At 35.6% G+C, this 25,058-nt stretch overlaps 1 long non-coding RNA gene across 1 annotated transcript; it reads right to left on the reverse strand.

Annotated features, from left to right (window-relative positions):
- Positions 1-21,946: 21,946 nt before the first annotated feature.
- On the reverse strand, positions 21,947-23,178 carry LOC128096715 (uncharacterized). The gene is made up of 2 exons (XR_008213725.1): positions 22,882-23,178; positions 21,947-22,748 (listed from the first exon to the last, which is right to left on the reverse strand). It is a non-coding gene; the product is annotated as an uncharacterized LOC128096715 (long non-coding RNA).
- Positions 23,179-25,058: the final 1,880 nt, after the last annotated feature.

The following is a 25,058-nucleotide window of genomic DNA, read 5'->3' on the forward strand; positions in this document are numbered from 1 at the left end:
ACAAAATTGTATAATGTCTGAAAAGTTCTACCCAAATTATTGTTAACTTGGGTCACTTAAATTTAGAATTCCATATAAATAGAAGCCATAATATTTTTAGAAATGATTCTGCCATGAGTGCATTTTAAAACTTTTCCATTTTACAATTTATGCATTTATGCTTCTGAGGATTTCCCACAAAAAAGAAAAAAAAATCCATTGCTTAGGTTAACCCACAGCCCTGACACACCACTTTCTTTCCTAAAGTCTAGTAACCAGTTTCTAGGATCGTCTGACTTTTCAGCTTGTTTGTTCTGTGATTTACAGTAATTTGTGGAGAGTCAGGAGGAGGTTTATGTGGTAAGGACATCTGGGTGTTGTGTACTCTGAGTGGTGATTTTTTCTGAGCAGGGATTCACTCTGAGCCCTGAAATATGAAAACTGTAGCAGAAGAGGGGAAATGTTTGTATATTTCTTAAATCTCAGAGAATCCACAGCCCACTAGGTTTGTAGACAGTGATTTGGGAAAAGAGGACCCCTTTTCCTCTTAGTCATATACCAAGTGAATGTCTAGCACATGGCTGAGATAAAAAAACAACAGAATACATTGATTTTTTTCCTCTTTAAAAATAGGCAATTTCAGGCACAGGAGTCAAAAGATTGTTTGAGGCAATGTACAGTCTGGGTTCCATATGCTTCTTGCCTAACCAACTTGGAATAAGGAGAACAGGAAGAAGCAAAGTGCTAGAGAGGCCCACAGAAATCCACAAAGATACCCACACAACAGACTGCCGGCAATGGTCGAGAGACAGCCCGAACTGACCTACTCTGGTGATGGGATGGCCAAACACCCTAATTGTTGTGCTAGAAACCTCATCCAACTACTGAGGGATCTGGATGCAGAGATCCATGACTAGGCCCTGGGTGGATCTCTGGGAGTCCAATTAACGAGAATGAGGAGGGTTTATATGAGCGAGAATTGTTGAGACCAAGGTTGGATAAAGCACAGGGACAAATAGCCAAATGAATGGAAACACATGAACTATGAACCAATGGCTGAGGGGTCCCCACTGGATCAGGCCCTCCGAATGGGTGAGACAGTTGATTGGCTTGATCTGTTTGGGAGGCATCCAGGCAGTGGGACCAGATCTTGTGCTCATTGCATGAGTTGGCTGTTTGAAACCTGGGGCCTATGCAGGATTGTTTGGCTCGGCCTGGGAGGAGGGGACTAGACCTACCTGGACTGAGTCTACCAGGTTGACCTCAGTCTGTGGGGAAGGCTTTGCCCTGGAGGAGATGGGAATGGGGGGGGGGCGTTGGGGGGAAGGTGAGGGGGACGGGAGGGGGGAGAACAAGGGAATCCGTGACCGATATGTAGAACTGAATTATATTGCAAAATAAATTAAAAAAAAAAAAGGATTTAATTATTTAAAGGTTTCTTTGTGTGTGTGTGTGTGTGTGTGTGTGTGTGTGTGTAATATTTTAAATTTCAAAATTTATACCTTTGTTCATGAACACCAGCTTCATTTTAATCAGAGTGCAATGTCTATTAAAGAGAGAGATACATGAGGTATCACTGTTTTTACCTTGTTTAGTAGAGCAATTGTAAATATAACTATTTTCCTTCATAATTATATGAATGTTAATATTTTTCCTTCCATAGATGCATTATTTTAAATAAATTTTTATGGTATATTAATGATTGCAAATTACCTTCTGGAGGAGCAATTAATGGCAGTAGGGGAAAGGTTGATGGTCAGAGAAGAGGTTTGGGCCAATACTAACCTTTTATATTGATTATTAAACTTATATGATAATTTGTAATCACAGACAAAATTTAATATTATTATTATTAATTATAAAAGCCCTGCTAATAGCTTAGGCTTGTTAGTAACTAGCTCTTACAACTAAAGTGAACCCATTTTTATCAATATACTTTTTGTCTTGTGTCTTTATTACTTTTACTCTTTACTGCCCATGATGCTTCCTCTCCATCTTGCTGACTTTTCTCTGCTTCTTCTTCCCAGTGTCTTGTGTGCCTGAAAATCCTGCCTAGCTATTGGCTGTTCAGATTTTTATTAAACCACTATTAATAACACATCTTCACAATGTACACAAAGATTATTCCACAACATAGTCCAGAACTAACTTGCTTCCCTATTCAAGGAAACAACCACACAGAAGTGAGTTATTATGTATACCTTGGGCAGCAAGTCATCACAATAGCTTCCACTTTTTCTGAACTAATCAAAAGATATACATGAACTAAGATTTAATTGTTTGAGCCAATGTTTCTCTCCTTGTCATATGAGAAACAGTGGAAAATATTTTTTTTCAATTTTTGTAGCTTCAATGAAGCACCAAAGTGAAACCTAAGTATGAAAATGTCAAAGCTACATCACTACAGCAACAAAATTAGTGAAAGAAAATGACATAAGAAGGAAGGTGAGATTTCAGTGATACATTTAAACCAATTCCGTCTTTACTAAAGACTGAGAAGATTGAATCAAGGATTCAAAGCTGAAACCAGAATCTCATGGACATGCTGTAGAAACAAATAAACCAAAAACAGAAAACAAAGTAATACACGCACACACACACATACACACATACACACAAACATACACACTAAAGCAAGAGTTGATAGAATGGATAAAAAAAGTACTTAAGCATATTACAATTTAGAAACACCTTGATGGGTTTTTTGCCTGTGTGGTTTTTCTACAATAATCTGTATTTTCATTGTGTATAATCTATAATAGCCTTTCAACAAAAGCAGCTGCAAACACCACATGTGAAGGCACAGGATGTAGCATGACTGGTCTTGTCAGTGAATAACAAAATTATAGTCATGTAGTTTTAGTAGAACATGGAAGCTAAATGAGTGTTTGATGCATATTTCCAACTAAATGCCCAACCTGAGACCTAGGTCTCCTCAGTCAAAGTGTACAAGAATTACATCACATTCTCAGGCCTGTATCAACTGACATTGTGTTCTTCTATGAGTATGCTGTGTTTTGTTTCCGTTAAATACATGAAAATGGTCAAAATAATGGAAGGTAGGCTGAATAAGTGGTAAGTGAAGATAGTAATGGACAAATAAGAAGACTACAGAGTAGGACATGGCTAAAGGAAATAAACAGATAAAATCAGGTCCCATGACAGCTGGACATGCATACTTTTGTTCAGAGTGAGAAATTTATGTGGAAAGTCTTAGTGGGTATGTGGTCCAGATGTTAACCACAGCATACATTACAGTAGAGACGAGGGTCATGAAATTCAGATGTTAATTCAATATATACATAACGTACATATACAGTGGTTCTACCAAATATGACATGGTTTGGAATGGGCCAAATAATGATAGTCTTAGAAAGTGAGTTGACTATGGAATAGCTCATTGCCACAACTTAGGATGGCAGTAAGCTTTCAGGTTCTCAGGACTGAATTACCTTCTCACATTAGAGCGTGAAAGTTGAATAAATCAAAACACAAGACTCTGTTGTGTAAGGTATTATAAACTGCAAGCACTGTGGCTTATATAAGAAAAGTGTCACAGGATTTCCCTCATGGAGATCTTTCCGTGGTTTCTCTTTCCCAGAACAGACCGGCATCCCCTGAGATCTCTTGTGTTCAGAGATGCCTCATTATTAAAGCTGCAGGTGCTTGGAATGGAAAGCACCTGGAGAATGGAGCTGACTATGCAGACACAGCATGCTCTTCCTGGCATGATTGAACATTGTCCCACCGTGGCTTACTTTAAAAAGCATGGCAGCCTTCAGAAACCAGGTGCATTGTTTCAATCTAGGTGATCCTTGAACAAATTGAACTGTGTTCTCACAATCAGAAAAATGCAGTTGGTGATTATGTTTCTGTTCACTTTTAACCATGAAATTTTATAGATGTGCTTCATCCAGAAAATATTCATCAATTGTCTACTATATCCCTGCATTAAATATATAACCAGAAAATAAAACAAATTAGAGTAAATAAAAGAAGCAACATAAACTTGATCATTTCTCTCATTCTTATTCTCCATGTTATTGGTATATATTTTCAGCACCTTCAAAATTAAAAGCATGATTTTTACTCCTTTTTTAGATTTAGTCTCAACATTTCCTCACACATCTTTCTTTAAGGTTAATTTTATGTATATATAAATATATTATTTCATTTATTTATAATTTTATTTATATATATATATAATCCTTCAGTGATATTTTATGTATATATGATTCTTTAGAGACAATCTATGTAAAACATTTCAATTTATGTAAAAGTGTTTGTAGTTTTAGATAGTAGTTTATCTAGATGTAAATAGTCTTTGGTCTTTACAGTTTAGAGTTCTCTCCTTTTTAAAGTATTAGTTTTGTTACTTTTTAGCATGTGTGTGGGGTATATGCACATGAGGGCAGTGCCTATAGAAGCCATAGGAATATCATCCTGGACCTGGAGTTATAGGTGGTTCGGAGCTGCCCAACCTAAGTTCTGGGAACTGAGCTGGAGTCCTCCGTAAGAGCAGTATGTGGTTATGACCACTGAGTGAGCTGTCCAGCTCCCTGCATTAGGCATTCCCATTTCTATCACTGTCTCTATAGTTGAGAGTGAAATTCTCTTGTCTGTGATTGTTATTTTCATCAATTCTTTTATTCTGATTCATTTTTAAAACATTTTCAACTATTTAGTCATCAATTTTACTAAATATACTAGAGTTGGTGTTTTTTATTTATCCATCGCATCAGTTGGTATATTTCTGATATCTGATTATCTATGTTTCTTCAATTTTGTGAACTGTGACTTTTTTTAATACTCAGTTTTTCTACCTTTTCGGGATTTTGCTTCACATCTTCTAACTATGTATTAACAATGTACAGAATCTTTCTATTCTGCCTATCAACATACTCCTAGCTCATAGTTTCATTCCTTAGTACATGTCAAGTTCTTGGATTAAAATGTCCAACATTAATTTACTCTTTAGCTCTACTTAATCTAATATTGAAATCATTTAGGAATTTGAAATTTCAATAATTTTATGGAAGTTTCATTTTCCATAGTTTGATTTCATTTAGGAAAAGCCTTTATTTGTATTTCTTTTAAAAAATATTTGTAATTTATCTATCAGATCATTTGTTTCAAGTTCTAAAAGAAATAGAGTAAATATATTTTTCAAAGTTTAAGAGAATGTTTTCTATTGTTAATTGATTTGCTAGTAGGATTGATTTAACACCTTAGCTTGCCCCAAGTCCCTTGGAATGAAATCTTCATGGTTAGCATTAAGAGCCAAGAGGCTTTGCAATTTGAGGGTAGTTACCTGCATTTGTCAGTTTAGATTATATAATGAATTCAGAGTCTGTGTATTTGTATGTGGTGGAGCTCAGAAAACACACCTAAAATTGAAGGCTTTGGAATTACCCTTAGAAATAGTCTCAAACTCCCTTTTGCTGGGCTCCTGTCTCTCATCCCTTATTTTCTCTTGAGTCACGATAAACAGACTAGAATTCCTCTTACCCAAGGCAAGTTATAAAAATTTGAACTCCCTTTCCCCCAAAGACAGCCATAAAACCTAAATTTATTTCTTTAAATTTACCACAAACGTTTTTCAGAAGTGGCAATAAATGTCAAAAATTTCTGTTGTGCTGGGCAGCGGTGGCACACACCTTTAATCCCAGCACTGGAGAGGCAGAGATAGTAGGATCTCTGTGAGTTTGAGAACAGGAACAAAAACTACACAGAGAAACCCTGTCTTGAAAAACCAAAAATAGATAAATAAATAAATAAATATATAAATAAATAGCTTCTGTTTTCATTTGTTTCTTTGATCTTAGCCATTTGACTATAGTAAGTTGAAATCGCAAAACCAATTTTACTTCACATTACCTGAGTGGCTAAAATTGTTGAATATTTTTTAAAAATATTTTTTAAAAAAATATTTCTCAGTTATTTGTATTTTATCTTTTGATAACTCTATTTAGTTCCATGCTCCATTTTTCAATTGAATTATTTGTTTTCTGATATCTAGTCTTTAAAAATTATTTCTTTATTCTAGATATTACCTTTCTGTCAGATGCAGAGCTGCTGATGTTTTTTCCCCATTATTCCCTGGGTTAATGATGCCCTTTTGTATACAGAAACCCTTTGGCTTCATGAGGTCCCAGTTACTATTTGTTGGTCTTAATGCCTGCACGCTCAGGGTTCTATTCAAAAGTCCTAAATGTGTCTATAATGTCAACTATATCCCTTACTTTCTCCTATATCAGGTTCAGGTCAAGGTCTTCAAGTCTTTAAGACTTGCATGTTTTGTTTCTTTTTAATTTCTTTTGAGTGGGGTGAGACAAAATTTTCTGACTACTCTACCTTAGTTTTTCGTTTTTCAGCTTGACCAGAACTATGTGTTAAAAATAAGATCTTTTAGAGCCGGGCGGTGGTGGCGCACGCCTTTAGTCCCAGCACTCGGGAGGCAGAGCCAGGCGGATCTCTGTGAGTTCGAGGCCAGCCTGGACTACCAAGTGAGTTCCAGGAAAGGCGCAAAGCTACACAGAGAAACCCTGTCTCGAAAAACCAAAAAAAAAAAATAAGATCTTTTTTCCCGTTGGCTTTATGACAAAAGTCAAGTAGCACTGTGTTAACGTTGTGTGAACTTATGTCTTTGTTCTCAATTTTCTTCCATTAATAAAAAAGTTCAGATATTGGCAAACGGGTGAAACCGTTTGGAGACTGCTTAAAATTGTGAAAATAGGTCTGCCACAAGGTCCTGTAATACCGCTCTTGTACATATACCCAAAGGATTTTATGTGCTACTACAGAGATCCCTGTTCATCCATATAGCTCTATTCACAATAACCAGGAAGTGAAAATAGTCTATATATCAATCACCTGATGGGTGGATAATAAAAATTTAGTACATTTACACAATGGAATATTATTCAACCGTTAAGAAAAATGAAATTTGAAAGTAAGTGGAAAGAAATGGAAACAATCATCCTGAGTGAAGTAACCCAAGCAGAAAAAGATAAGTGACACATGAACTCTCATTTTGGTTTGTAAGCTTTGAATCCTCAAATATGAGTTCCATTTAGGATACCTAGAGAAGTCAGGAACTTACTAAGGTACCCCTGAAGGAAGTGGTGGGAAGATAACATACAAAGGCATAGATTAGGATAAAAGGGAATAATGGAACAGGAAGGGGTAAACTGAGTCGTGATTGGTGGCCAAGGTAGAAGAGGGAGTACAGGAAGAAATAACTGACATTAAAGATCATTCACAAAACAAAACAAAACCTTGGTTTTATTAAAATTTTTATACAATATATTTTGATCATGTTTTCCCATCCCCCAATTCCTTCGAGATCTTCTCCACCTCTGTACCCCCAAACTTTATTTTCTTTTCCCCTCTCTGTCTTCAAAAAACAAAAACAAACCAAAGCAATAGCAACAAAAAGAAAACAAGAAATACAGACGAAATAGGGACTATATGGGAAGAGAGAATCTGCAAAGGAATGGAAAATAGAATATATTGTTACAGAGACACAAAGAAGAAATTAAAATTAGAATATAAATGTATTAGTTCTGCATGTAACAACAATGCACAAAAACGAAGCCACAAATTTGAAAACAAGCAAGGAAGGATATATAGGTGGAATTTGAGGGAAAATCCCAGCACTTGGGAGGCAGAGCCAGGTGGATTGCTGTGAGTTCGAGGCCAGCCTGGGCTACCAAGTGAGTTCCAGGAAAGGCGCAAAGCTACACAGAGAAACCCTGTCTCGAAAAACCAAAAAAAAAAAAAAAAAAAGGGAAAATAGAGATAGGAAAAATGATATAATTATCATATAATCTAAAAAAAGTCAGACATCTTTAGTCATCAAGAAAGTGCAGATTAATATTTTAAGAGTCAATCTAATACCAGTCAGAATGACTGTCATCAAGAATAACAGTGACAAAAAATGTTGGTGTGAGTGTGGGAAAAGAACACTTACATTATGTGAAGGAATATAAACTAGTGGCCATTTTGAAAATAAGTCTGGAGGTTTCAAGAAAACAAACTAACAGAAAGAAACAAACAGAAAACAAATAGAAATAAAACAACCATATACTCTGCTATACCACTTCTGGGCAGATACTGAAAGGATTCCGTATCATGTTGTAGAGAATCCTGCGTATTCGTGTTTATTTCTGCTCTCTTTTCAATTGTTAGTAAATGAAGAAAGCCTCACTGCCCATCCAGTGACGAATGAATCTTGAAAATAGTATATATACACAAAAGTAAAGGAAGTGAAATAATGAAATTTGTAGGTAAACCAATAAAACAGGGAGTTTGGATAGTTCAATGTAGATAAATGAAAGTAAAGAGAGTACTAGAGGTGGAAACAGTTAAGCAAAGTAAGATGTGGGGGGATTGAGAAGAAAAGAGTGGTCTGTGTGCACGTGTGTGTGTGTGTGTGTGTGTGTGTGTGTGTGTGTGTGTGTGTGTGTGTGTATGTGTATGTGTGTGTGTAGGTGACTAACAAAATTGAAGAGTATAAGAAAAATCATATGGAAATGTACTATCTTTTAACACATTAAAAACTAAAACATAGAAACTGAAGGGAGTTTCCTTGCATAGTTGGATAATTCTGCTATTAGAAGCAATGAGACACTAAATAAAATTCCTGGTTCCAGGTACAAGATACCTCCTCAGGCTAGGTCAGGGTAGCCCCAGAATTCCCTAAAACAATACAGACTCTTGATAGACCTCTTGGTTACCAAAAACAATAACAACAACAAAATAAACAAAAAAACCCTAGAAAATAAGATTCAATTAACAAAGATACCAAAAACGTTGTTTGCAGGGTATAGGAGAAGCAAGCTAGGACTAGACTGGAAGCCTTCCCATAAGCTTTCAAACAGTGACTATACCTGATAGCTGAGAATGACATTAATGGTCTTGCGTATTTGTGAGCACTGCAAATAAAAAAAGCCAACCTTCCATGCAAGATGCACTCACTTGTGTAAATGTGGCATGACTGTTGTGGGAGTAACCATCTGTCCCATGAGTGTATTTGAGAGCTTCATCATGGGAAGGAAATCCATGCCTAGTACTGCAAGTCTGAATAACAGCATGCACCTGAGAAGGTTATAGTTCCAAGTGGAAAACTCAGTACTGTTATTTAACTAAGGCAGTATAGTATCAAACTGTTCTTCACATCTGCTTATATTTGTATTTGCAGACCAAAGTTAGTATCAGACTTAATCAAAGAAGCTTGTTTTTCCCATGAACAATGTTAAACTTACAAACTAGTGTCTGCCAAGGATTCTGAGACTAAATGATGGTTGAAGGCTCAGCCAGAAAGACATTTTACATCATCCTTTCTAAATAAGGCTCAGGGAATATTACAGAAGAGGGGGCAAGAAATACATAAGAGCTATAATGTAGGATAAAGACTGGCAAATGCTACTCTGTACAATCAATACAACCACTGAAATCATGATCTTACAATCGAAGTTACCTGATCTAAATCTCTCATAAAACTGGCCTTTTCAAAAACCAGTCATTGAAGAGCATAGGGTTCATGGGGGCCCTAATCCATCCTGCTGAACTATTGGCCAGTGGTAGGTACTGGGAAAGGGGGAACCATTTTGTTCACATGTGCACTCTGAGGATCCCACCAAGATCCAATGGATGGATCCAAATCCACAGTTGCACAGAGAGATCTGGTTAAACTCAGTGGGTCACAACATAAAATAAATAGAAATGGATGTGTAGAATTAAAGAAATTAAGAAACAAACACTCTTTTGTCTTTTTTTTTTCAGAGCTGAGGACTGAACCCAGGGGCCTTGTTCTTGCTAGGCAAGCACTCTACCACTGAGCTAAATCCCCAACCCCACAAACACTCTTTTGATTCCAGGACATGAAATGACTTAAAATCTCACACTGGTTGCATGTTCATGTAGTAGTTAAGACTAAAATCTGGAGGGTTTCCCCATATTATCTCCAGCTCTAAGGCCTAGATTAGGACACTGAAGGTATCCTTTAAATCATTTCTATTTTACTTTCTTCATCAATGCTGTGTGAATAGTAATTACACAGTTTTCATTGAGTTAAGTCATGAATTCAATCCTGATACATATAAAGTTCTTAGAGGACTCCTTTCATCATAATAGGTGTGTAGCTGAAGTTTTCCTATATCCCACCCAGTCCACAGCTGCTCAGACCCAAGTAAATACACAGATGTTTATATTAATTAAAACTGCTCAGCCATTAGCTCAGGCTTACTACTGACTAGCTCTTACATCTAACTCAGCCCATTTCTGTTAATCTATATGTCACCACATTTCCCGTGGCTTTATCTGTGTGCCATTACATGCTGCTCCCTGAACAGCAGGCTGCCATCTTCTAACTCAGTCTTTCTCTTTCCAGAATTCTCCTCTTCTGCTGGCCCCACCTATACTTCCTGCCTGGCTACTGGCCTATCAGCATTTTATTAAACCAGTGTACAAGGGCATTATCCCACAGCATAGGTGATGTTTACCTGTTAGCTGTTATTATTATTATTATTATTACAATTTTTCCAGTTGTGATTGAATATTAGTTCCCAAATTTGAAATTCCATAGAATTATAAAATAATGTGATATACCTGCTATAAAATAGCTAACATTTTAGTTAAAAAGCAAATTGTACCCTCTTCCACAAAAACATGTCATAAAGGCATTTTAACATAAACAGTAAACAAAAGATTATGAGGCTTTGTTTAAATAACTCATTTATAATGCATTTTTCATTTCTTTTCACCATGGATTAATGGGAATTATAAAACAAAAACCAGCCTGGGAGAGTCATTGCTTTAAATGTAGTTATTTAGGAGGTATGAGTACTTGTACACTGATGGTGATGTACAATAGCACCAGGCTCATAGTCCAATAACCCATTGTGGTCACAAACACCAATCAAAGTGACTTTGGTTAAAAACTGATATGCAATGATTATTTAACTAAGGCCAATTACAAGAGAACACAAGTGTTCAAATGTAGTTTCGGAAGTGACTTTGTACAGGTACAAAGAGTAATCATTGCCATTTTATGAAATTCTGAGTATTATCAGGAATGTAGTTGATACATTAAAACATCAACCTGGTCTATGTTTCACAGCTTAAAGAACACTGAGGAACTTGAGATATTAATGCACAAACAACTAAAGGATAAAAAATAAAATGGACATATTAAATAAAAGATATAGAATTTAATATTTTTAACAGAAAAATAATGCAGTGGGGATTGCTTTAGCTACTCTTCTCAAATAAAGTGTACGTTGTTTGCTGAGATGAATAGAAGGGCTTTTGTTGTTGGTGGTGGTTTTCTGTTTTGTTTTGTTTCCTTTTTTTGCGTTTGATGGGAGTCTAGATTGACTGGACTTTAATCTTCAAAGAGGTTAAGCTCTCTGATACTATTGACCCAGCTGTCTACCAGACTACTGGACATATTCTTTACGGAGACACACAGGCAGGCTGCTAGGACATGTGTAGTGATTAAAGAGTGAACATATGCAGTGTGTGTCAGCACATGCCTGTAATCCCATCACTCAGGCAAGCCATAAGTTTGAGGCCATCCTGGATTACACAGTGAGTTCCAAGTCCACATAAGCTAAAGAGTAAAACCTTGTCTCATACCATACCCCCCACACCAAGTCTCATACACACAAGCATGTGGAAGAAGCATTGCTTCTTTCATAGTCCTTCAGTGTATCTACAGGGACAGTGACAGGAACACACGTTACAATAAGAGAAGACATTCTTTAAAGCGCTGTGTAGGTTACGTCAGAGATAGAAAAGCAGCTGAAGCAGTTAGAACAGCGGAGTAAGTTTGTGAGGATGTTTGAAGGCTGTGAGCACCAGGGGCAAGGGCAGGAAGGAATAAAATTGAGAACTGACTGACAATTCAAGGATAAGTGTGTTGTTCACTGATCAGTGGAACAGGCAATGGAATTCACTTATTTGTAATACAGTAGTGCAATAAGATACTGGAATTTAATTTGGAAACTTGGTGATACATGATTGTGAGCTAAATTTAAATTTAACTAATTATGTTTTGTGGTAATGGAGGTAGAATCCAAGGCCTTATGCTAGGTAAGTTCATTATCACTGAGTTGTATCCCCCCTCTTCTCCCTAATCATTAACATCTTAAGTACAGATACTTTAATATCTGCAACAATTTCTTATGTCTATCCAACTCCAAAATATTATTTAAAATTTATTTTAAACAGCACTGAATTTTACTTTAACAGCAATAAAAATCTGAGCACATACAAACATCTTAATGCCTGACATTGAGTGAATAATATAACCTTTTACTTCTCATTGAGTCAGCAAGTAATCATATGGCATTTTGTCTGGCAATCCTGCCAGAAACAGCTTGTGGCTGTTTGTCCCAAATGAACACACTCATCGCTTACAATGTGAAATGGTTTTTCTTCAGTTTTATAGCACATGAGCCCTGACAGTAAGCTAATGTTATGCTAATTTTGATTTTCATGATTAGAATACCAAAAATTTGCCATACAAATCTATAAATAATTAGTTTACATTAACTAAACTATCTTCCAGTTTAACAGTGGTGTACTTTTATTAAAAATTGTCAAGCTAGGCAGAAGTGAATTGGAGTGTTCAGTTACTAGTCTGTGACCCATTCATTTTTACGTATTTAAATAAAATGTGTGTATATCCTTATACACATAAGAGCATGCAATGGGCATTCTTCTGTTTCTTGTTTTCCCACTAGGATATCTAGAAATCACTCTAAATAACTTCACCATATATCTGTGATGTAGATAAACAGGTCCATATCATCATTATTTGTTGCACTGTATTATGTTGTGTTGCTGCATGATAATTTGTTTAAACAATGCCCTAATAATAACCATCAAATCATTGATGGCTTCTATCATTGTTTATTTTGTTATATACACATACGTATGCATATCTTTTAAATAATGACTTATAAAATAGTTTATATTCACAATTTCCATTAACCATGTACCCACATTGTTGTACAGTGAAGATTATATTTTCGTTAGTCTTCTCTCCAACTTTTGATTGCTTACTTAAGCAGTCAATTTTCATTCTTCAAAATGTGAATTAAGCTGTGTTGGACACAAAACAGTAAGTTGGTCATGAAGATGCTGCCCAATATCTGTCAGTAGTCTAGAGACACCTTGATTTACTGTTTCCATAGAGATTTCCAAAAAGACAAACCACTTGTTATGATTGGTAAAATTTGCATTTAGCAAACTCTGGTTTCAATGCATGTACCGATTTAAAAACACATTCTCAGTAATCATAGGATGCATTGGGTTTCACTATTTAAAAGAATGGGATAAATGTTTTCTATTACATAGCAAATATTACAATCATGTGAAATCCAGGCATCTATAAAAAAGGGTTTCAGTGCTTGTAATTAACTGGCCCACAACTGATTAAATGGACATGTTTCTTCATAGGCTGATACTAGTGATTCCACTTGTGGCTCTGAAAGTCTTATTTCTGTAATTTCAATTATTGCAAAATTAAAAAATAAACATAACAACTTGCTTTCATCCTTCTCCCCTTAACAATTTTATTTCTTGTTAATATTTTATGGTACTTCACCCTTAGGAGAAAGAGTCAAGTTTTACACACTCTAATATTATCACAGCTTAAATATTAAAAAAGTTTCTGTTTAGTGAAAATAAACAGGTTTTTAACATGCTTATTAAATTTCATAATTAAAGAACCTTATTCAGTGGATAAAAGCAGGTATTTCCACAAAAACGTCATATGTAAATTTAGACAATGAGTTTGGTTTTTCAAGTTCTCAGTATAAAATATGAAGTAAGAAAGGTATGGATAGAGAACTTAGTGTTTTAAAACATGTAAGTTAAGAATGCTAAGAAGGAGCATCAAAATCAAAATGTTAAAGAGGAGGTGTATATCAAAATTATATAATATTAAAATCAAAAGTGAAATCAGAGGTCATATATTAAGTTTCTGTCATTAAATTAATAAGAAAATAAAATCTTCATATTGTTTCCTTGATTTACGCAGCTAATTTGGCATCAGAACTAAAAGATGTACCATCAGGAAGTGATGTAATTATATCTTAATTAGAAATTATTAAAACAATGTGTAGAGTAAAATATCTTATGCAAGAGTCCTGATATATTTTAGAAATTATTTATTAAGCTTCAGTTCCTTGTGCTTTTATACCACTTAAAATTTATATGATTCCCCTTTGGTCAGTAGAGTTGCAGCTGCTTTCTAGGAGGTTAGGTCTCAAGACTTAATTGAAATGGTCATTGTGAAGGTTGAAATAACTAGACCATGAAATGGTCAGTGAAAAATTTGGATAATAAAATGATGAAATCAGCTATCAATCAATACAGCAGTTAAGGAAACTAACTAAGCATGTTGATAGACAGCCTAAAAATGCAGGGCAGTTTGAGATTGTGATGAAACTGATGTAAAAAGAGACCACATGCCAAACTTTTTGGGATGGAGATGCGATTTATATATATGCATATGCTGTTCTAAAAGTGCTTAAGTAGAAACTTGCTAAGAAGTTGACGGCACACGACTTGCTCATTATTTCTTAAACCAGAGACAGGTATAAAAGAGATGTGCTGAATAGCTACAGTTAAATGAGACCAGTGAACATCAGCAAACCTGGAGATAAATCTGGATTCTGTCATTTACTGCTATTGTGACCTTGGAAAACTTGTTAGATCTGCTGCAACTTGCCCTGCTACAAAAACAGAGGCAGCACATTGGATTTTGAAATGATTAAGCTATATAAACATTCTATCTATCTATCTATCTATCTATCTATCTATCTATCTATCTATCTATCTAATCTATCTATTATCTATCTATCTATTAATCTAATCCTATCTATCTAATCTATCTATTATCTATCTATCTATTAATCTAATCCTATCTATCTATCTATCTATCTATTTATCTATCTATCTATCTATCATCTCTCTATGGCTATAAATCAAGATATGTGCTACAAGAACATTATCAATATTCTTGACAGACTTCATATAATGATTTGCCAAATAATTTAGAAATGCTAAGTGTTATTATCATAGTATTGTGATTCTAGTTGGACTTTACTGGTTATGAAATATTAGAGTGATCAGGTTGTGCTTTAGCCTCCTCTAAGTTAGTGAGTCTCAAGTCATGGCCCCAGACCTTTAACAAATACTGCCATTCTTTCACATAATACTTAAGGTCAGACTATTTTTATAATGATACTTTTATTAGCTGTTCTTATTATTATTCAGCAGAAATTTGCGTCCATTGCAGAAAGCACGAAAGTCTGTCTCTAAACCTGAAGGAAACAAGCACACAGAACTCCCAGAAACCATTGAATTCCTCATATTTAGAAAATGTGACATATTTGTACACACATGCGTGCACGTGCGCGTGCGCACACACACACACACACATACACACACACACACACACACACACACACACACACACGTCTTTGATCCTTGAAGAAGCAATAAATTATGCAATGGCTTTTGTTATGTTTTTTCTTAGTTGACTGACTGTATGTTAAAATAAAAAGTATTCATAAATTTGTTTTTTATGTTAAAACAAGAAGTATTCATAAATTTATTTTAATTTGGTAAAATACAGATTATCACCGTGCCTTCAAAGTAATGCAGTTCTGTGACTAAGCTTCAGCTGAAATGGCCTATGCTGTAGAGTGACCCATTTGTAAGTCTGGGATAACAAATGTATCAAAGAGAAGGGAGCAGAGATTGCTAATATTTAAAGACATATCTGATAAGAGAACACCATTAGTTAATATGACTGTCTTTCTCTTTCACACTGTACAATAAAATGTGTAGAATTTGGGAGCTTTACATGACTCAGAGAGCCAATATTTTCTACAAGACTAATTTCTGATGCCCTGAAATTATGCATGAGTGAAGGATCTATTGAAATGCAGGATCGATAATAGATTTTTTAATCAAAAGGGAAAATTGAATTGGCTTCAAATTCCACGATGCATCTAACTTTTACAAAACTGCTACTGGTTGTCATTTGATATATATCAAAACATGTTACCAAAATCATGTATATGATGTATATCAGACATATCAAAACAACGTATGTAGAAATCAATTAACTGGAAGAATCTGCTAAAATATCCGTCCATTTTCCAATTACAAATCTGTAGCCAAAATAGATTTTCATCCTAATCTAAATTATATATTTCAAGACTTAATTTAACAATAGATTGGAGTACAGTGTCTTATAATTAAGGTACATATTTAAGAAATCAATACATGTGTAGTAAAATAATATTTTTCATATTTTGATAATATAATTATTTTAGAATATTACACTGTTTGTATTGGTGTACCTATTCAGGAAATATCTCTAATTGCCATTTGAGTTCTACAGTGTTCCTTATTTGTCCATGACCGTTGACAGAATGCCTCATTGTGAGATTTTTGTTTATTTCTAAATGGGTTTCCCGGTCGTGTATTTTGACTCAGCTTCTATAACCGTGCGCCAGGCACAGAGTCAAGGCTCCGTGACACAGAGTTGAAAGAATAATTGAATGGACCGTTAAAAAGATGTTCACCTGATCTCATGGCTACTGAGATGGAGGTGATGGTTGCTGGTATTTTCGCTGTTTGCAATGGATGTTTAAAGCAAAATGTAATGAAGATGGTATCTTTATTTTAAACCGTGATTGAGCAATGAGGATCAAAGTTATTTGTTGAAGTGTAAAACTCTCAGCACACAGGGATCAACAGCATCCCCAGAAGAAACTAGGAGGTTATTCGAATGGTCTTTTAAATTTTAGGATAGGAAGCCCTTCCCATACTTCAGAAACCATCACTGACTATCCACCTGACTGCCTTGGAACCTTAATCACAGTCAGAATGTTAGAAAATTCAAAGACTCTGAGAAGCCTATAGTCAGAATTTTGGGTGAGTCCTACTTCCTTCCTGAACACTTTTCTTCTTTTCTTTACTTTTTTTTTTTTGAGACAGGGTTTCCCTGCGTAGTTTTGGAGCCTGGCCTGGATCTTGCTCTGTAGACCAGGCTGGCCTCGAACTCACAGAGATCCGCCTGGCTCTGCCTTCTGAGTGCTGGGATTAAAGGCGTGTGCCACCACTGCCTGGCTAACACCTTTCTTTCCTTTAGCTCCCGTGCTTAAAGTCTACCTTAAAATTTATTAACAATCTCCAAATATGTTTCAGAAAAAAAGAGAATGAAGAAAGAACGAAAAGGAAACGAATTTTAGAAAATTTGTCATCTAGATTGGCAAGTCATCAAAATGTTTCCTTGGGAAAATGATGGTGCTTGTCCATTGACATCAGAGTATCCAGTGTACAAGAAAGGAGCCACACTGTAAAGATTTTATTGAAAGACAATTTTAACCAAATTTGGGTGAGTCTTTGGTGAAGAAAACGGATTGGGGGAGCAGTGTGACCTTATGTCTGAAATATTTTGCAAGTAGTATGGCTTAATTTGAAATTGACAACTCTTCTGAAATCAAATTGGAAGATTTCGTTGTTGTCTTCTGGCTAGCTTAATCAATGTTATTACACTGATCGTATTTTAAGAAAGCCAGAGACTGTTGCTCTGCAAAAAAACTGTTTGAATTATTGTTGAAAAGTTTCCTAAGGTAACATTTGGCAACACAAAGTATATATCACTTACCTAGCACTTGCTTTTAAATAACTAATATTAAAAGTACTCAAGATAGAAAAACAAATGCACTAGGGTTTCATTTAATTGTGTCCTTTTAGATATCACAATCACATGATATTTTATGCTCCTTCCTGATTTGAGCAAAATCCTTCAACCAATCTTAGTAATTGTATCCAATCTTTGAATGACCTGTCCTGGGAATCAGTTACAAAAGGAGGAGACTGAGTATGAAATAACAATTAAAACCTGATTTTAAATTGAGAAAAGAGAAATTTAAATGATACCATGGGCTAATTTTTTTCTTTGATCCAACTTAATTGGATCTCTGTATGTTTTTTTTACTCTTTTCTATCTTTCTCCTTTATGATCACTTCCTACATCAAATATCTGTTCATATATAGCCAAAATGGTACATGTTCACAAATACATATGGTATTGAGGGATAAAGATATTTTCTATCTTTAATTGAACTTGAAGTTATGAACTGCTCATATTTCCTAAGCAGAAATTTTTTTAAACAGTTTTAAATCAGAGAGGGAAATATTTATGTTGACATTTAGTGTCTGTCATCTATCTGCCTACGATCTACTCATCTGTTTATTTATCATACATTATCTGTCTATTATCTATTGTTTTCTTGTTATAGTTAACAGGGAACTATCACATATTTCTCTAATTTTAATCATAATTATAAAGAGTTCTTAAAAAAACCCTTTATTATTTCACTAGATGAAGATGAAGAAAACAGTCAACTCAGTGCTATTATTTCCTTCTTGATGGAAGTCAAAGTCTTAAGCTGACTTTGAAGGTTACATTCTAAAGGTCTGTTACCTCTGAGGATTATAACACGAGTGTCACCATTTTGAGTGGCTCCTGAGTAGTGCAAAGTCTGCAGCCATCCTTCTATAAGTGATCATTGCAATTGCTGTTAATTTTATATACAGTAAAACTGAGTGTTCAGTATAATGAACTTAGGCTCTGCTATTCAAATCTATCCACAAGATTACCTTGCTTGCCCTGGAACCTGCTCTACTCCTTTGGGTATTGTTTCTGTATAAAACAATTTTTACTAGTTTTTGAGTATAGGCTGCTTAGTTTTAGTAGGGAAAACCTGATAGCTATATGGAGTCTGAATTGTTATTAAAAATACTCAAAAGAAGAAATAGAATGCAGTAGAATTGGCCTGAATTTGTGCCTAGGCACTGTTTTCTTCTGCTTACTTATTCTCAACTTTGGAAAAGCAACTTCAACTTAAATATGTCCTTTAATTTTTTTTGTCTTTAGTTTTGGGTTTACAATTTAGATCAGTGGTTCTCAACCTTCCTAGTGCTGTGAGCCTCTTAATACAGTTCCTCAAGTTGTGGTGACCTCCAATCATAAAATTATTTCTTTGCTACTTCATAACTGTAATTTTGCTACTGTTAGGAATCATAACATAAATAGTTGACATGCAGGATGTCTGATATGTGACCTCAAAGGGGGTCATGACTCACAGGTTGGGAACCATTGGTTTAGCATATATATGCATAGCATATGCATTCCTACATAGAAAGATAAGGACCTAATACACAAATGTACTTGACTTTCTGTGTGGATATTGAAAAAGCTACTATGATTTTGGAAAGAATTCTCACTCCTGCTGATCAGAAGGCAAATGAGACAATGGTGTAATCTTTCTTCCTGATAGAGATTCATCAGTGACTGATTCTCAAACCTGCATTGTAAGTACATACACAAGCGCAATCAACTGAATCATTAGCATTTATTAGAGAAGACAAATTCAAATTGATGGGCAGGGCTGAAGAAATGTGTAAGTATAAATCTGTTCCTTTCTAAATCCTATTTGAATATGTAATAAATGTGTATTTTCTTGAATTAAACTGTGAATATTCTTATTTTTTCTTTGAATTAGAGTGTTCCCAATCCCTTCTACATTAGTAAATTAGCCATGTAAAGCATATTAAATATATTGGATCTTTCATATAGATCTGATATATTTTGATAAAAAGACATATTGATATTTTGTTTGATATGCGATCCTGTAGCCTTTGCTTGCACTCTGTTGTGATATCAATGGTTCTCTGTCATTACAGCCTGCTCTCATTAAGGCCCCTGGAGAAGAAGCCTGCTCAAATGTTGTGTAGTTGGATTCATAATTACTATGCAGGCAACTTGATGACAGTTATCATACTTTCATAAAATAATGTATATAAAATAATTTTTGCCACTTAGTGACGATAGTATAGTTTTTCATGCTATGTATGCTTATATCAAAATATCAAATCATTTATTTTCACTAAAATAATAAGATTGTGGAAGGAAAAGATATAATTTCTCCCAAAGCCATGATTTATATTTTTCTTTCTATATTATAAACTAGTTACCTTATGAAGGATAACTAAAACCTACATTAAAATATAATGTGTTGTGATAAATTAGCAAATGCACATGATACTAATATATACTATGAATGATTCCTAAAAATATTTTTATAAGCTTAGGGAGTTTTGTGAACTTTTTTTCAGTCAAAATATTTGATGATTGTGTTTTTCATCTTACAAAAACATCTAATATCTTTTAGCACACATTCTTTTATTTTCCCACATATAAATGAATTTTGCCTGCACTTTAAGTAATAGTTACTTAAATCAGTTGCTTAAAGTAATTTCTGCAAATTGAAATTCCTTACCACATACCACAAATGAATCCCTTTACGATAAACCCAGTCTGCATATTATCACTTGCATTATGTCTGTTTTTGAAAATAGAGTTAAAAAGAAAAGACATTGCTAAAATATCCTCAGATGTTTGCTGCGAGACTGATCTCCTTAACATGTCTTCTTGTTCCCCACAGTGATAGGTTTCTTCAGGGACAAGAAAAGGCCTGGCAAGAAGTGAAAGGTTGGTAATAGGTCATTGATTTAGATGCTGTTTACAAGATTCTGAAACAGTGGTAGCATGTATGAAAAATGAAGTCATGCACAAATATTCCCAGTTACTCACTTGCTTGGAACCACACAGAGTGGACCATGGAAATTAAAATCTACGTTTTTTTTCACCCCATTATTTTGTTGTAGTATAGATAGGACATTGAAGGTCAAATTTCTAAACTGGTAAGTTTGCTAGAAGTAGCCATAATTACTCCTATTCTTTATTATTTGAGAAGCAAGTAAAACAAAGAATTATACAAGTCCATCCGTGACTTACTGTAATAAGGCATTTAAAATATTTCAAAAATGGCATGAGCAGGACAGTAAGGATGAATCGGAATGGCACAATTTAACCATCTATGGAATAAAGAACTGCCTTCATTCTCCTAGGGTCTTTTGAGAATTTAAAAGACAACTTCCAACTTTTTAACATACAAAGAAAAAATTAATTTATGTATGATGATTAACTATCCCACCACTTTCACTGCTTAAAAACCTTTCTCTAGTCTCTAGGCTCCAGAGTTAACGCTCCAGGCACAGGTCATATGTGTACCTTCAACTAGAACACCTGCTATTGCTGGAAACTGACATCACGTACTGAAAGATGAAGGAGCCAATCCACTTCTTAAGAAGACTTCACCTGTCACCACAGAGGAGGGGGAAGGGAGCAGGAGAGAGTACTTAGCAATTTCAAGAGCCACAATTTACCAGGGAAGCCTCTACTTAATATTCCGCTTGATCTGCCAAGTTTATAGCCTGGCAAATCTGAATACAAATGTCTATGCAAATGAGGATTCATTATTCTTACAAGGTCTTTGTGTTGAAGCTTAATGTAACTTGGTTCCTATGGTTGCTCAGGGAATGTAGATTGTGAGACAGAAACGATGAAAAGAAGAAAAATAGGGAGGGAAATAATAGAAATGGAAGCAAATGTTTAACAGGCATCCAGATTGAAATGTGGGGATGTACAGGCACAAAGCACTGTCACTACAATCCCTTCTGGTTCCTGGGTGTAAGGTATTTACTTCTCCTCAGCAACAGAGGAGTTAACCAGTCAAGAACATTCAACCAAGAGAAAAAATACAACCGTTCTCTTACTGATTATAACACATTGTTCCCATTATAAAAACCAATTCTTCAAATTGTCAAAAATTTTACCATTCATTTATAATTATAGAGCTCATGGATTGGTGGAACCTACACATTCCGATCTCGAAGAAGACTGCAAATGCCAAATAGCACCCCACCCAACGATCCCCTTCCTTTCATTATGGATATATTGCCAAATAATGCGGAATCAACATGTTAAAAAAGCTAAAATTAATAAACTACGCATTGAAAAATCACAGCAGTTTACCACCATTCATTTATTACCATCACTCATTGCACGCAAAGGTTGCAAAAGCCCCAAGTTAGATGAAATCCTGGGAGGCTGCAGAATGATGATTATAGCTCATATACCATAGTATATTGTCCCGATGAATCTTTTGCATGGTTAGCTGTTGTTTACATATAAATACCTTCTCTGGAAATACAAATGTACGGAAGGGGACAGGAGCTGCAAAGCTTAGCAGATAAGATGATCCCAAGATCATGCAGAAAGGCTTGCTTCTTCATCCATAAGTAAAGCACATTTGCATCCATTCAGTCAAATTAGCTCCATTAAAAAGGTGGTTATAATTAGCTCCTTTTTCTGGTTCACGAGTGAAATTCTTGCATGCCTGCTGTTTTGATTAAATCCACCATTGTCTTCCAATAGCTAGTGCTAATTCTTCCAAGGAAATCTTCAGTTGAGGTGTTATATTATTCTGCATCTCCGTTAGTTGTCTAATTTACGCCAAGTCCCTGCAGTGTTTCCTTAAGCCATCCTCTTTGTCTTGCCTTTGAAATTTACCAAATCTTACAAGAAATCAATACTTAATTGATTATTCACTTTTCTGCAGCTTCAAACAGCAAGCACACATAAGATCCTGGAGGAGTCCCCGATTTCCAATGCAGGAGGTTGCTTGGTGGCAGAGCTCTGCAAGTGTCCAACAGCAGGCATTCCACGGAGTGGTGTACTGGCGTGGCGTGCCAGCGTATGATAAAGAAAACGAAGATATTCTAACGAAGCAGGGAAACTTCCTGGATGATGCAGACTGGTCTCCAGGCTTTGGATGAAAGGCAGAAGCAGGAGCAATTGGATCCCACATAATAATAATAATAATGATAAATAATAATAATAATAATAAAATCATCATCATCATTATTATTATTGCATTACTCCTTTTGCTTTTTGCTTACCCTTGTCTTCCTTCCCATGGCACTGATGTGGAATATCCCAAGTGACACTGAAGTCAGAGAACTCCACTCCAGAAGGGGGTGAGGCTGGCAGTGTACCTCTGGCGTAGGATAAGGATGGCAGGCACGTAACATTACGAAATGTAGGACAAATTCAAGCGAAAGAGAGGGAGAGGGAGAGACGGGGAGAGGGAGAGCTGGAGACAGATGGTGGATCTGGCTAGAAGCCAAAGCCAGTGAAATGAATTACACTGCTGAATAACTGTACACCATTGATTCTACCACTTGTTGCTGCATGGTTTAAAAAAAAAAAAAAAAGCCCCAGTGTATGCTGGAATCCCTTTATTTGTCATGTGTGCAGTAGGCAACTTTCACACATAACTCAATAGTGACAAAGGCATGCCGATATGCTGTCGTGGGTAGGTAGGTGCATAGGTGCGTGTGAATGAGGTTGCATGTGTGCGTGTGTGCTGAGAAAGCAACTGTGAGCGTGTGTGTCTATGTAAGTGGGGGAAGAAGAAAGCAACCTCTGCAATCCAGTCATTTTTGTTTAATGAAGAATGGAAGACTGACATTCAGAGATGTGCTTATGTGCCGCATATTAATGTGTGCTCACTAGCCCTCCTCCCCCACTTAAAAAATGAGTGGCATAAGACTCAAGCCCTCTATAGATCAACCACGTGGGAGAAGCACCTCATGAGAGAACCTATCATCTCAAAACCTACAGACGTGGCACAAGGAATCCCGAGGAGAAGGCGTTGCTCTCTGAAGGGAGGAAGCAAAACAGGTCCCCGGGATAGGGTGTTTGGGTGTTTTCGAAAAGACAGCCAGTCTCAGCAGATTGTTCAATAAATGCCTCATACCCAGGATGAAGGGAGACATTATGGGATGCCCAGGGGGCTTTGGAAATCAAATACAATGTTTGAGTAGCACAATTTGAGGTACATTATAAAAAAGAAATTTGAATTGCCAATGAGGCGACACATATCTGCATGCTAATTAGACCTGTGTCAAGCTCAGTCTGCAGGCTGGTGGTGATGGGAGGAATGTGCTCGGAGCACTGCAGAGAGATTGTTTCTGCATAAATTATCAGCTTTGTCCTACTGATCATTTTCCCAAACAAACATGAAATGCAAGATCAAAAGGCGATTCTAAAATTAAAATTATTGATTGACAAAGCCTAGGCTTCAGAATCTAATTAGAGGAGGCACAAACAAAAGCTGATATTATTACTGACTGTGCCTGAGCTAGCAGCGGATTGTGCAGGGTTTGTAATTTATCTTTGTTTATGCAGCCAGGATATTAAAAATGTAATTAAAATGGTAAAATGATCTGATCAGAAATAGCCACCTAGTGGCAAGTATATTATTTTAAATGGATTATAAAGGCATCGGTCTGTGCAAATAAAAAGCTTTTTTAAAAATACCAAACCTAGCATCTCATAGAGATTTTGTGAAGCAATTTATCTTTTTGCTAATAAGTTGTCTTTCGTGTTTTGTTCTATAGATACGCAACATCATTTATAACCCTCATTTGCGTGCTAATAAACATTCTGTTATTACAGGTGCCATCATGTTATTGCAGGAACATCTTCAATAAATGACTGTATGTTTCTTCATAGATGGAACTTCCTCAGCTGCTATTCGCTGTGCTTATTGTACACATGAAGTGTGATAATTCCAGGGGTCCAATACTATTTGTAGGTAAGGGTAGTCTCCTTCTGCTGTACTTTCTCCTTTGGGATGGATTTGGACATCTCAGGAATCTGGCATTAATGATCATCTCAGACCTGTGAAAATAATGTTGCAAAGTAAACTCATGTAACTACTAAGAGCTTTCTCCAAGTTCCTACTTCAGAGCAGATTCGGTTCCTGAGAAGCAAGTAACAAGGTGATTCAAATGATTTATAGGCTGTATCACCTCTCACTTAGCAACATTTTGTAAGTGCCAATGAATTATTTTAGGAGCAAATTGTCTAATATAAAATTTATTAACCAAAATGCATCTGCTGTCATCTAATTGTGTATTTTGCAACCAGGTACCAGATTCAATCTTGTGATTCTTCAGTGAAACATCTAAAATGCATGATAAATACTTTTAAGAAAAATGAGAACCCCAGCTCTGTGATGTCTATGTAGAAACATTAAAACATTTATTTTCCTTTATTTATTTTTGTTTTT

Source organism: Peromyscus californicus, unplaced genomic scaffold, assembly GCF_007827085.1.
Source record: "Peromyscus californicus insignis strain IS unplaced genomic scaffold, ASM782708v3 Scaffold_5__1_contigs__length_169319896, whole genome shotgun sequence".
In the NCBI taxonomy this organism is placed as follows: Eukaryota; Metazoa; Chordata; class Mammalia; order Rodentia; family Cricetidae; genus Peromyscus; species Peromyscus californicus.